This window comes from Primulina eburnea, chromosome 3, assembly GCF_022965805.1.
Source record: "Primulina eburnea isolate SZY01 chromosome 3, ASM2296580v1, whole genome shotgun sequence".
Classification (NCBI taxonomy): Eukaryota; Viridiplantae; Streptophyta; class Magnoliopsida; order Lamiales; family Gesneriaceae; genus Primulina; species Primulina eburnea.
In genome coordinates, this window is record NC_133103.1 from 9145389 (window position 1) to 9160868 (window position 15480).

Genomic DNA, 15480 nt, shown 5'->3' on the forward strand with positions numbered 1-15480 from the left:
ATCTCAACTACCTTGAACATGGGATTACAAGTTTTGTGTACAATTCTTTTGACCCAACATCCAAATTTCAACTGCCCAAAACCACTACCCCATTTAATAATCTGACTAATTAATTAAATTGGTCCCAACCAAAGTAGTTGATAAATTATTTTCAGGCCAAACACTAATTAAACAACAAATCAGATATTATTCTTAATTTTCTTCGAAAAGATATAGTAATAAAAATTTGACCCTAGTTTAATTATAATATTATCCATTCTCACAACGAAGCTAGACCCCTAAATCATTCAAGGTGTAGGTAGGTTCAACCTTAACTTTCTATTAAGGCTGGCAACGGAACGGGCGGAGCAGGTTTGTCATCCTCATCATCATCTTCGAATTTCATCCTTACTCTCTAACCCATCTTGATCCCCGTTTTTTGGGTTTGGGAAAATTGCAGATCTAATTTTCATCATCTCTATCATCTCCATTTTGGGTTTTCTCCATGGGTATCCGAAATCGTGGGAAAAATTGTTATCCCTACTTTCTATCGAGCGGGTTTCTCATCCACATCATCATTTTCGAATTTCATCCCTACCCTCATACTCATCTTGATCACAGGTTTTGGGTTTGGGGAGATTACAGGGATCAAATCTTCATCATCTACCTCATCTCCATTTCAGGTTTTCCCCATGGTATCCAAAACCTGGGGAAAATTGTTATCTCTACTTTCTATCATTTTCGAGTATTTTTTAAAACAATTACTATCTTAGTAGGTCTTTTATGAGATGGATCAATCTTACTCATATTTATAATAATAAATAAGATTATCTCACAAAAACTTTTGTGTTATTATGCAGGGGTGAAATTAAATATTGTTAAGATTGGACTTGGACCTAACTCAACCCCAAAAGCTAGCTCTAGGGGGGAGGATTGTCCAATCCCATATATATCACTCAAAGGTTATTTATCCAACCGATCCAATCTTAACATGGTATCAGAGCTCGGGTTCCACCGTTATGTGTTGGACCACCCGTTCTGCCCATAATTGGGTCATTTGTAAACTCCACGCTCCAGATGTTCATTCCTGGGCGTGAGAGAGGTGTGTTAAATGTCCCACATCGGTTGGATGATTAACCTGAGAGTTGTATATATGAGCTTGGACAATCCTCACCCCTTGAGCTAGCTTTTGGGGTTGATTTAGGTTCATGTTATAATCTTAACAAATATTTGATAATCTTGAAGTTTATGAATCATGTGAATATCTCTCGTATTTCGTGAGAAATCGTATCATATTTTGAAAATCTAAAGCTTCCTCTTGTAGCCTATATTACCATTTCGTTTTTGTAATATGCTAAAATAAGAAAATAAAATTGGGGTTACTCTCTCACTTTTTAAAGAGCTTTTTATCTTTAAAATATAAACGTTTACCCTATAAGCTCGTAAAATAAATGTGGGCAAACATGCTCTAAGATCCCCCATTTCTGTTTTTAAACACGTAACATAAATTTTCTAGCTTCTGGGCAGATTCAATAAATTTTATAGGCAAATCATAACTATAGAAAAAGCCATACATAATTTTTTTCTTCCTCGCACCTGATCGAGTGATTCTCTCGTATTTTTAATAATTGTCCTAGATGGAATTCAAAATATAGGTTTATCCACGCAACGCATGTATATTTAACCCAATATGATATCAATGAACTCCACATATATAGATAAATGTAAAAACGAGTGGACAGTGTTATAAAGAACATAGCATCTTGTTAACCTTAAAATAACATACTTCCAAAGATCAGACAGTGAAGAAATAATAGAAGATAGGATGCCAGTTCGCACAACGGTAAAGTTAAAAAAGAAATGAGTAAAATATCACTGGAATCCAATGCCACCACTGGCATAAATTCAGACACTGAAGACCACATAAATACACAGAATAAAAAAAAATACTAAAAACAAAACAATCAGAAGTATTCTTAGTTTGAGACCAATTTTACTTACAAACCTGTTTTAAGGAAACCAATCCCCCTTCCTAAAATTAGAAAGCCTTACATTCAAAGCTAGTCCAACCAACATGTAAAAATCATACAAATACAATCAAAACACAAAACATATATGAATAGGGATAACTTCTTAATTAAATACATCACACATTCAACATTTATCGGTCCTAATCGAGTGCCGTGGTCGTCGTTGTCGTTAGGTTAAGCGTAATGTTTCGATGTTCTTGCTAAGTTCCTCCAATTTCTTCAACCTCAATCTCTCGCTTTCACTCACCAACTGCAAGATTTATCAACAAATTTAAATGTCAACATTAGTTCAAACTCAAAATGGAGTAATTTTTTTGTTTGAAGATCGGTCATCCGAATCCGGAACAAACCAGTAACATGGTTTTTCGTTCTTACCTCCATCAATCTTGTGATAAGCTGTACTTTCTCTTTGTTCTTCTCGTTGAAAGATTCAAGAGCTTCTTTGTATTCTTTTTCCTGTGAAGACAGATCAAAATTCAAGAATCTTCGTATTTACAGGAGAAGATAATTAGATCAACAAGCTGAAATTCAAGAAACTGGATATCATATCTTCACCTTTTTCTGGCAAGACAGCCCGAGTGGCTTCAACTCCTTGTTTACCTGAATCGATTTTCTTACGAACCACCGAGACTTCCTTCTTCATCGGATCCGCTAACGCATCTAATTCCTAATAATTTATTCGGTTAAACAGAGGTCAATTGACACATAATAATTCAGAATTCTTGACAATCTCCAAACTAGAGACTGTATTTTGAACAGACTTCGACAAGAAACTTAATCCACTCATCAGAATAATACCAGGCTCAAAGTTCCCTGTTGGGAATCTTTGGGAATCAGGTAGAGATAAAATACTAAATTACATGAATCAAGTACTAATTGCAATTTCAAGAATTTTGGTGTATTATACTACTAATCTGTCTGCTAATAACCAGCTTCACAAATAACAATAGCTACCTAACCCAGTCTTGAAATCCATTTTCGAATTTAAACAAACAAAAATGCGACAAGAAATTCAAGAATCGGGTAACAAAGTTTAGCGCATGACAGTAAAAAGACAAGCTTTCCTCCACAAGAACATATGAAATCACAAAAATAGAAAGAAACCCTTTTGCCCACAAACAGATACGAATAACACAATTCTGTTCACAAAAATTGGAAACTTCCTTGAAGAAATCGGCAAACCCAAAATTCCTACCTCACGAATTGTGGCCAAGCGCTTAGTTTCCTCCTCAATCCGGCCCATCTGCGCCTGAACCTTCTCTTTAACCTCCATTTTCTTCTTCTCAATCTCCTCTTCCTTAGCCCTGAAAGTAGAGAGCGCGGATTTGGACATCTCTTCGTCTTCTTTACTCAAAACCCCGTTAAAACTCAAGCTCCCAGAAATCTGCCCAGATTGCATCAGAGACTGCTGACTCTCTAGTGTCTTCTGAGTCTGCATCATTGCTTCTCGCACTGGAAACCCTTTCTCTCCTGCTGAATCCTCCCCTTTGATTTCTCTACTGCTGCCTTTTCCTCTTGGAGTTGTTTTCTGTGTTCCCCCCCTTTTTTTCCCTTTTGCTTTTGCCTTTGGAATGATTAAGAGCGATGTGGTTTACCTTTATTTCAATGTTTGAAGGTGGTGCTTGTACATGAACAAAGTGTGTGTGGGTCGCCTACCCATCAGAACAAATATTTTTTTAATTAATATTCAAGATTTCGATTTTTTTTTTAATTAATATTTTCTTGAATGAGTGTAAGATTTCAATTTATTTTACTAACATAATTTATAAATTATTATGTTATTTTAAAATTTTATTCAATACATGTTAGATAGACAAAGCTTACGTGAGACAATCTCACGGGTCGTATTTTGTGAAACGGATATCTTATTTGGGTCATCCATAAAAAAGTATTATTTTTTATGCTAAAAATATTACTTCTTATTGTGAATATCGGTAAGGTAGATAAATATTCTTGAGACCGTCTCACAAGATATCTACTCAGATAAATAATAGCCATTTCAAATCCCTAGTGGTGAAAAAAAAAGTATGGATGGCCTGCATTTTTTAAAGTAAACACTAATCCGGCCAGCCAACCTTATTAACTTTACGACCCAACTACTAAAAAAAGGAAATACCAAAGAAATTACATTGAGTTTTTTATCATTAGAAGATATTCTTCTATTCGTTCACTCTATATATTATTCTTCTTATAAAGATCGAGAGGATATAGATTCAACTGATTTTGGTGTTCCAATTTTTAATTTTTTTTTACAGTTAACCTTGTAATTATCCGCCTAGAATAAAAAAAAATGACGTTTCACGAATCTGTATTAAGATCGAGATCGTATTATTTCATAGCCATCCTTAGTTACAAGTTGATAACCATATGGAAAAGCTCCCTCCCATATAATTGAAGTGAAGAAAACAACTGTATCAATAGGCTACCAATTGCCATCACGACATGAAAAGTGACGGGTGTCGAGATTCATAGGAATAACGGTAATATAAACTAAAAATATACCCAAAACAGTTATTTACTCGTAATAGTTTAACTATAACATATAAATAACTAAACTAAATTATTCAAAGAGGTCCTTTTAATTTATGGTACATAGTTTTATATATAAAAAATATGTAAAAATTCTTTATTTAAAATAATTTATCAATAAGTGGGTTAACTCAAAACTATTAAAATTTAAAAAAATTGATTGTTCATGTATGCAACAATGCATAAACGAAACAGTATTTATTAAAGATGAGATATCTAGAGGTTGGTAAAAACTTGTGTGAGACGGTCTCACGGGTCAAATTTTGTGAGACGGATCTTTATTTGGGTAATCCATGAAATAATATTGTTTTTTATGCTAAGAGTACTACTTTTTATTGTGAATATGGGTAGGGTTGACCCGTCTCACAGATTGAGATCCGTGAGACGGTCTCACATGAGACCTACTCCTAGAGGTTTCATTTCACCTCTCATTTTTTACATAATTATTCTAGTAAAATTTAAAAAAAAAAATCAGAAATCTTAACAAATAATATAATTTATTGACAATTAAAATAACAAAAAACATTAAATCAAATTAAATAAAAATAAATTCCAATTTAAACATATATTTATTTACAGAACTATTTGCTATAAAAAAAAAAGTATATTAGAAATACACGTAATGTGTGCTGAAATATAATAATATTTATTCAATGAAATATCCACCTTAGACTATCCTATTATAACCACTTTGCTCTAATTATTGTGTATGATTTAAAATAATTTTCAACAACCAAAATCTCCATCCCTATATAATTAGATATCAAAACAAAATTGTTTACATCATATCATCGCTCTCGTAATAAAATTAAAAAAATTGTTGAGTTTTTGGCAACCTGCTTCCTTTTAAAACACACCATAATATTATTTTATTAGAGCGGATACGGATTTCCAAAACTTTGTGTCGTTTGCACATTGCAACCTTTCACATAATACTGTTAAATCTCATGTTGTGTTTGTATTGAATAAGGCAAATACTTGTGTGAGACGGTCTCACACAAATATTTGTGATACAGATCTCTTATTTGGGTCATCCATGAAAAAGTATTATTTTTTATGCTAAGAGTACTACTTTTTATTGTGAATATGGATAAGGTTGATCCGTCTCACATATTAGGATCCGTGAGATGATCTCACATGAGACTCAATCATTAAATAATGAATTCAAATTATTTACTTGTTTGGAAGTATATTTCAAATAAAATCCATTTCATACAAAGTCATATAATTTCGATAATAATTGTTGTTGATTCCAAATATATCAATATGAGCTAGTATCATTTGAATTTAATCGTCTGAATCCTTATCTAAGTCAATTATCTTTCTCTAAATCAAATTGATTCGTTCAAACATGGTTTCAGTTTTCGGCAAAAATTGTGTGAGACGATCTCACAGGTCGAATTTGTGAGACATGTCTCTTATTTGGGTCATCCATGAAAAAATATAATTTTTTATGCTAATAGTATTACTTTTTATTATGAATATGGGTAAGGTTGACCCATCTCACAGATTAATATCTGTGAGACGGTCTCACATGAGACCCACTCTTAGTTTTCAACTATTTTTAAGAGCAATTTTATCATTTATCGAGAAAACCAAAAAATTTTAGGTTGTCTTTCGTTGTTGTCAGTTAAATCTAGGAGTAACTAAAAATATGACTACGTGTGTTTTTTTTTTAGTTAAATCTAGGAGTAATTAAAAATCTGACTACGTATTTTTTTAAAAAAAAAAATCATTACTGTGTTGTTTTGAATAATCATATAACTACAAAATCTCATTAAATTAATTTCGTATAAAATAATAAAACTCAAATATATTGACATAAGTTATATAATTCAATTGTCAATCGTAAAGCGTCTAAGGCTTAAATAGTGGATAATATATTTTTGAAAGGCCTTCTTCCTGCCTTCTTGAAGCTGCTAATCACGACATGCGAATAAGTTAGGGGAAACAATGTATTTTGATGTATCAACCACCCAAAGCTAGGGTTAGGATTGGGTTAGAGTAAAGAGGGATGTGAATGAACATTTTAAAATATTGTGTGATTAAAAGAACTACAACAGCTCGTTTTTAGATGTCAAAAATGAACCGAGAACAATGAACCGAGCACCTAGATATTAGATCGAGTTTAGTTTAAAATTAAACGGGAAGAAAAGTCAAAATAATCCTTCTAAAATAGAATAAATATTTTGAAAAACATTTTAAAAATATGGAGTAGTTTAAAAAATAATGAATAACAATAATAATAATAATAACGGTTTGGTTGAAGTATTATCAAACTATTTATATCCAATATTTTGGTATTTAAGAAATATAAATGCTCACAAGTATGTTTACCAAAACAGTAGCAAAGTAAGTAATGCGATAATAAAATATGACGATTTGTTTTATATGTAAGTTCAAAGATTAACAACTTATGTGTCACCTTTTTCTTCTTTCGGCAAATTCACTAGAAGACTTTGCTTTAATTTTCATTTGTCAAACATACTTTGACTTAAGACTTATCATTTACCTAATCAAACTCTTAGTCACACTCTCGATTCGTAAACTAACAACATCATAATATGCATAGTGTATAATGTCTTTTATGTCAATACTACAAACATACTTATTAATGTTTTTGTGTGAAGAATCACTCACTTAAACTTTGAAGTTCGTATATCTTGTATATGTGAATGATTGTGTTTGTGAGAAAATGATTCTATTTCAATGTACATACTCTCAAATATATTTTCACACACAAGAGAAATGCTTTCTCTGAGCTAATATATTTATTTAGATTTTCTTTCTTGGGTTTGCTTTTATTTTAATTAATTTTTTCGTGTAAGTTGTTTATGTTTTAAATATCTTTCAAAAATTTGTATTTGATCTTCAAGATGTTGCGTATATAATTTCCAAGAGTCATATACACGTTAGAAAGAAAAATATGATAGTTGGAAAAGATTCTTAATGTTAAAAAAAAAATTATTAAAGTAATAACTTATACTAGATTTATGGGGTTTATTTCACCCTACCTTGTGAGGCACTGCCCCATGAGGTGATCAAATGTCCAGATTTAAACAAACATACACCTCATGAAGTGATCAAAGACCCAGATTTAATCACCATGTAAAATCGATGGCTGAGATCCTGTGAGAGCACTGCCCCCACAGGTAGCATCTACTCTACCATTTATGGCCCATCAGATTTCTGCTACAAGCCATCAGGTCCAGATCCAGATCCAAGCTACTGACCCAATTTTACCCATCCGGACAGAAGAGATCCATGACCGAGAAACTTCTGGCCCAAACTCCAACTGCCCGTGACCCCAGGGCTAAAATTGAAGCCCATGAATCACGACCCGGTTCATCTCGTTCATGAGCGACACCCGTAACCCCAGACCCGGTTCTCTCCTCTAACCCTAGCTGCGGCACTGGTTCAGCACCGCCACCACTCGCCCGTAAACCACCACGGGGGCCAGAGATAGCACGCGTGAGCAACGTGCAACCACCATTGTTGCGCGCTCTAAACTCCGCTGCGGCTATGGTCGTGCGACACCGTGGTTGGTTCCTGCAGTCTGGATTGTTAAGTCAAATGTGGGTTCGGGTTATTGCTCCAAAGCCCCTGGACTTAATAAAAAGATGGAGCATGGCCCTCTGGACCTTCCGTACGAAATTTCATTTCAGCCCTCCAATTTTGAAACAGTAGCGTATTATCATCCTTCGGTCATTCTGTGTACAAAACACTAATGCAACAATTTTTCCATGAAAGTTCTAGGCCCGTAAATTATTCAAAAATCAAAACATTAAATTATTCAACCACAGCATACACATATTCCTAACACTGTTTTAAACCAACAAATGCATAAATCAATTCGAAATACGTAATCACTCCTAAAAACAGGTTCTGATATCACTGTTAAAAAATCTTAGAATTATAACCTAATTGAATTATGAGTAGGTCTTATGTGAGTCCGTCTCACGGATCATAATCTGTGAGACGGGTCAACCCTACCCATATTCACAATAAAAAATAATACTTTTAGCATAAAAAGTAATACTTTTGCATGGGTGACCCAAATAAGAGATCCGTCTCACAGATACGACCCGTGAGACCGTCTCACACAAGTTTTTGCCTTGAATTATAAAACGATTTTCCATAAATCATATGTCTCGTTGTCAGGACTTTGCTATTTTTGCGTATTATATAGAAATTGGTCATATAATCACACACAAAAAATAGAGATATATATTCAATCTACGTTGATCTTCACTAAATCTAAATTGAACTGCACTTAATCAACAATCAAACCCTCCAATTCCTCTGTAAGATGAGTGTGGAGTACTTGTAGAGAAAAATCACGTTACGGTTTGTTTTAAGCTTGTGTTGTCTCAAGAATTGTGCATGCCACACTATATTTATATTTCTAGTATTACAATTCAATTAAAAAAAAAGGATGCGATATTCATGATGTGCTGTTATTTAAGTATTACACGTATGATATTATGGAATATGGATTGCCTAGTTTTAATGAATTTTTTGTTGCGCAAAGTTTTTCTTGCAACGCGCTTAGCCAAGGTTTAGCATTTTTTATGATACAAGTATTGAATTTGTAGTATTGAAGGAAACAATTTGTTTCAGTCTGTTTTATTTTACAGTTGTTCTGTGAGACGGGTTGACTTTTTCCATATTTATAATTAAAAAAAATTTCATGAGCGATCAAAATAAGATATGTGTCTCATAAAATTGACTCGTGAGATGATCACACAAATTTTTTTTATGTTTATTTCAAAAGATGATGGAGTTTTATTTTAGGAAGGTTGAATGTTCGATCAAATTTAAATAACTTATTTTAGGTCACGATATTAGATACATAATTAATTTAGAGTTAATGGAACAAGAAGACAAAATTGTAGTTGGATTTGAACATAAGACCAGAGTATTAAATTCTTCATGATATATATATATATATATATATATATATATATATATATATATATATATATATATATATATATATATATATATCAGTAAATATATATATATAAACCTCGAATAAATAAATCATGTGAGGACACGTGAGGGTTAGTCGCGTGCTGGCGTGCCAATATCTTTGTTCCATAAATTAAATAAAATTCTCTCAATTTAAAGTATATTATGTGAAAAAAAACAGGAGGTCACGAGGGTCCCACGTGAACTAAGTTCTGACAATCTCTGAAAAATATCTCTGACATAAAAGAAAATCGTTTTTTATTGAATGTTGCTGTCTCCTTTATAATTTTGTTTTTATCTCGATATTTTTTTATATATATAAAATAATTTATTTTCCATATTATTTTACTAAAAAAATCTCTTAAAAAAAGAAACTACAAATACATCACTATTAAATCACACGACTCTAACAAAAATAAGAAAGAATTTATTCAAAAAAATTAAAAATACAAATTTACTAATTTGATTTTTACAAAGATGCCCTGCCCTATCAATTCAAAAAAACTCTATCTCAAAAACATAATATTTAAACAAATTAGATAAAAAAATATTTATGTATTTTACATAAATATTTATCATACATAATGACATTTAAAATAATAATAATAATATTATTATTAATAATAGGTTTAAAAAAGGTCAAAAAGTTGAATAGACACTATAAAAATGAGAGGAACGAGTAGTCACGTCATGGGAAAAATGGTAGTTGGTCACATCAATGGAGTCCAAGTCATCACTCAATATCGGGTTTGGGTCTACCTGCTTTGGATCCGCATTCATTGCCACTATGTGTAATCAACTTTCGAACTATGTGTAAATTTGAGATTTTAATATATTTATATTTAATTTTATTATATTTTTTAAAAAATATATTTAATGAAATCAAATATTAATATTTCAACATCTTCTGTTCAATATCATCTCACAACTAGAAAAATATGAGATAAAATTATTAACATTGACCTCTCTAATTATTATTTTTCTAATTTCTTCTCCAGAAGAAAAAATGGAATTTTAGTAGGATAATTTTGGTCACTTGATGAATTAAAATTAAATCTTAATATGATAACTTTAATTTTTTTACAATTTTATTTTAATATTTTCATCAAAATATTGACAATACGATAAATCAATATACATGTTAACAATATTAGATATGATGTGAGGATATGTTAGAATCTCTCGTGTCAGATCGGAATAACTAAAAAGACAAAACAAGATATGTTTTTCAATGTTCTAAAAGCCGCGATGTTAACTGCTGGATGGTTGCTCATCGGCTTAATTTTTAGAAAAATATATCTTTATATGTTTTAAAAAAATTATCGCTTAAGATGCCGACAACGTAATATATAAATTTTGTTTAAAAAAATGTTCGTCATATTTGTTTCAATCAATTTGTATTACATAAATATACATAATATACCATTAATTTTGAGTTAGAATCCAATATATCTAGACGTTAGACGGTGGATGGCCGTCCGCTTACCGCTTATTAGAACAATGTGTTTTTGTACCAACACTTAATTTTGATTAATTAGAGCCTTAAAAATAATTTGATTCTTGTTAATATATGTAATGTTAAGTGATTATTTTCATATATCGGTTTTGAATTTTGAAAAATATTCAATCATACTAAGCTATATTATAAATTGAGGTTTTAATTCAAAATTTTAACTCAGAACCATGAACTAAAACAGAAACTATATCTAGAAAATTAGAACATAACTATTTTTTGAATTTGGTTCTAAAGTAGAAATACGAACAAGGTTCGATTTCAGTTCCTTGAAATAAGAACTTTAAATAAGAACATGAATATATTTTACATATCGTATATTTAAATGGTATTATTTTTTTCTAATTAGACCCTCCTATGTTTTCCGAGTTCAAGAACTTTAGCTCTAATTTTCCATTCTATGCAAAAACCATATCTCCGGTCTAATTTAATTAACCAGCAGTTGGTTAACTAAATCAACCCTAAACCTACTATTAATTACCCCCTAATACCTAAGGATTAGCACATTTGACCGTGAAAAGTACTGGAAACCTTGCAATTATCATCATTGCAATGTCATAGCATGTGGGCACTAAAAACTCTTAATTTACGTAACCCAATGCAACTGGAGATGAGCTTGAATCTCTGATAATAACACCTAGAGAACCAAATTATTTTTTAATATATAGTTTGTTAGACAAAAATACTTTGGTAATTGTAAAATATAATTAATTTTTTTTATTAATGGAGAAATTAATTACTTGAAAAGGTGATTACTGGGACGCTTACTATCAAACAAATATTCTACTTTAAAGAGCTCTTAAATGTGTAGACATGACCCAGTTTGTCGGAACTTGGATATGATGGTTTTGTTCAAATTTATTGATTTGGATTATATTGGTTAATCTTTTTATTTATTTTTTTAAATGAAGATGTCATAATTAATAGTTAAAAGTGTACTATATGAGACGATTAAAGTAAGAACTTGGTTTGTAAAGTTTGGTTTGGTATATTTTGATATTTATTTATCCGAAAACCGATTTTGAGTGAATGATAAATTACTCAGTAAATCAAGTCCACGACCAAAAACTGAGCTCGAATAAGTGCATGAGACTGAGCAACGTTGGTTCATGTATATGTTGAGGAGCTCAAGAAACTTATTTTCAATTGGGATTGGAAATTACATTAAAGTAATAATAATGATTGTAAATATGATAATTTGGATAGTTATGGTGAGATATTTTATTTGAGATGCTGATTTAAAATAGATAATTTTTGAGTTATTGATTTGAAGTATTCGAGTTTGTACTGTTAAATGATACTATCAAGTATATGTTTTTGTTATATTTTTTATATCAGAATCGATTTCATGTATTGAATCATCACATATAGTGTGATAATTTGAATGATGATTGTTAGAAAACAATAATTATTCATGGTGAGAGGCTAATCAAAATGTGGTATGTATATCGATGTACATTTTAAAATCTCTTTTGTTGTTGGAAAAAATTAAACAGAGAAGGTTAAATAAAATGCATGGTGATGTATATATGTTTTCATGTTTGATCTAATATTTTATAATGATTTAAAAACAAACTATTTCAAAATATAGTTATTTCATGATAAATGTAGTACATTTTTTATTTTTTATTATAGGAGTTAATAATAACATTTAGTTAATTGTTTCTTTTATTTAGTAAGTTTGTTACTAATTTTCAATTCCTAAACTAGATTACCAAAAGTTATAGTTATCCAGAAATTTTAATTAATTTTTTCAATACCCATATATATAAAAAATAAAACACAAATGAAAAAAATTAACAGTTAAAAACTAAACTAATTGCTATTTTTGTTTGATCTTAATATATGTATTGTTTCTAAAATTTTAGACTAAGTGATGTTTCATTCTTGTTTTTATAATTGATGACACTTGTAACTTTTTATAAGTTTAAAAAATCATATTAGGATGAGTTTAGGACTTCTCATCAGTGCTTCGAGATTGTATCAGTAAAAAATGTAATTATTCTTAATTTAAAATGATATATCGATAAATTTTATATAAAATGTAAAAACAATTCGATCTAATGCAATAAATATTTTGATCAAACAGATAATAAACCTGATAAAATATGTGAATGTGTCAGAATTATATTGATTGCATAAAAAATAGATGAATGAGCGCATAATGTTTTTGAATTGCGAGGATCAATCTCTTAAGTTTTCATATCCTACCAAGATTTCACAATAAGAATTTGATTATACAATATACAACTCACTAATCGTGTCAACTCTCAACCGAACTAGCATACTCTGATCTCAGCAGTCAGTCTCAAACGACATCCATACTATAACAACAATATGACTATTGATATAAAAAAACTTATACAACATTCATATTCATAGAGTCAACTTAAACACCCATCACGCTAGAAAGCGACCGCTGGGTGCATAACTTCTTTTCGTGCACTCTATCCAAAATTTGCTAAATTAGGATATGTTTTGAAAATAATCAGCATAAAATTCATAAAAAAATAATTTAATGTTTATTCACCACTTACTTTATCGATCATAAAAAATCGAGTTCTTATGAAAAAAACAGATTTACACTAATGTAATCACAATTTTTTTTAGAATATATAAAATACAAAACCTTAATTTATCTCATTATACATTTATAATTTTTTTAAAAATCAATCTGTTGAGAAACATAACCAATTTTTTTATACTCTTCTATTTGAGTATAATTTGATTATTTATATTACTGATAATCAAAAATTTAAATAACTTTTAAATTAATGATTTTTTATAACATAAACGTCAATTTAATTTTTTTAGGGAGATAAAAATTATAATAAAATAATAGGTAAAACACAAAAAATAAAATTAACAGTGAGGGTAAACTCATCAAATTTAAATTAAAATAATTAGAGTGCTAACATAATGAAGCGTAATTAATCATTTAAAAAATCTGTAATCAATATTCTCTACATAAAGATGTGAATGATCAAGCTGCTCGCGAGCTATTCGGAGTTCGACTTGGTAAAAATCTGTTCGAATAGTTAGTTAAGCTCTGGGCAAGTTCGAGCTCGACAATTTGTCAGCCGATCTCGAGCTTAAAAAAATTCGGCTCATAAGCTCACGAGTCGGTTCGTGAGCTCGCTTAATTTGTTGGGCTTTGATGTGCAATAATAACTTTCATTATCTCACATCAAAATTTGACTTCAAGAAAAGTAATCGAAAAACTATAAAATGAGTTTGTATGTAATGCTTTGCATAATTCTTAGCAGAATGTCACATTGCTAATATAAAATCAATTTGGCCGACATTTTACTGTAATCTGAAAAAAACAAGTTTATTTTCATTACTAACAATATAAACCATACATAACAACTTGTAAAGTCCACTTTCAATTTTTTTTTTTGTGAAAAAAAGAACTTGAAAAGTCAAGTATATTATAAAATCGAAAATTAAACAGTGGTTTTTTTAAAAAAATTTATATGATATAAAATATGATTAACATTAAAATATTGAGAAAATTGAAATGACATCTGCCACGCCTAGGTTCTCCTGCATTTAATGTAAACCTCCACCTCCAACCTTCTTTTGCATTTAATTTCATAATGTAAAATAAAAAATATATATAATTCGTTTTAATTAATATTTTCTTTAAATGTTTATATCAACTGTCTTTTCTCCTGCAATTAATTTAATAATCATATAAAATAAAATTATTAATTATTGATCAATATTTTATTGTATCAACTGTCTTTTCTAAAGTGACTGCACAGGCCTAAAACACATTACATGACACGACACTTCATTTTACATGCCTCGTTTCAACCGACGATAATTAATTTTGTAAACAAGTTTTTATATTAATCCATTAAATCTTCTCCCATGTATGCCACACATTAACATTACAGGGACAAGTTAGCGTACTGTTTAGCGTATTTTGCTTTATCTCATCTTACTCGTTCATGTTGGATGGACGGTTTTTATCCATCGTGATTGATGGATATAGCTACTGTGGATTTAATTAATGCATAATATCTGATTTCTCCTAAAACAAAAAAAAATTATAGAGACAAATTGTATTTACCACTCTTATAAAATGTCTAAAAAATTACATGGAGGAAATATAATACAAGGCACTTACATAAATTTTGTATTCGATAATTAATGTAGAAGTATATATTAAGCTACGAATCTTTATTTGAATCACCAAACTATAAAAAAAATAAAATTATTATTATTATACTTCTCACCAAAGAAAAATTCACAAATTTCTATTTTATAATAAAAATCAAATTTATTATAAAAAAATAGATTAAAATAAAAAAAAAAATATAATAATTGAAAAGATTTGCCATGATCCGAATTCAATGAAGTCACGTGACCCAAAAAATTAACAGCAAGCGAATAATAAAGAAACAAAAAACCAAAAATATTACAGTAAAAGCAGCAGCAGTGTCCGTAGCA

The 15480-nt window shown here is 30.0% G+C and overlaps 1 pseudogene; it reads right to left on the bottom strand.

Annotated features, from left to right (window-relative positions):
- Positions 1-1828: 1828 nt before the first annotated feature.
- LOC140826095 (uncharacterized) lies at positions 1829-3652 on the bottom strand (annotated as a pseudogene).
- Positions 3653-15480: the final 11828 nt, after the last annotated feature.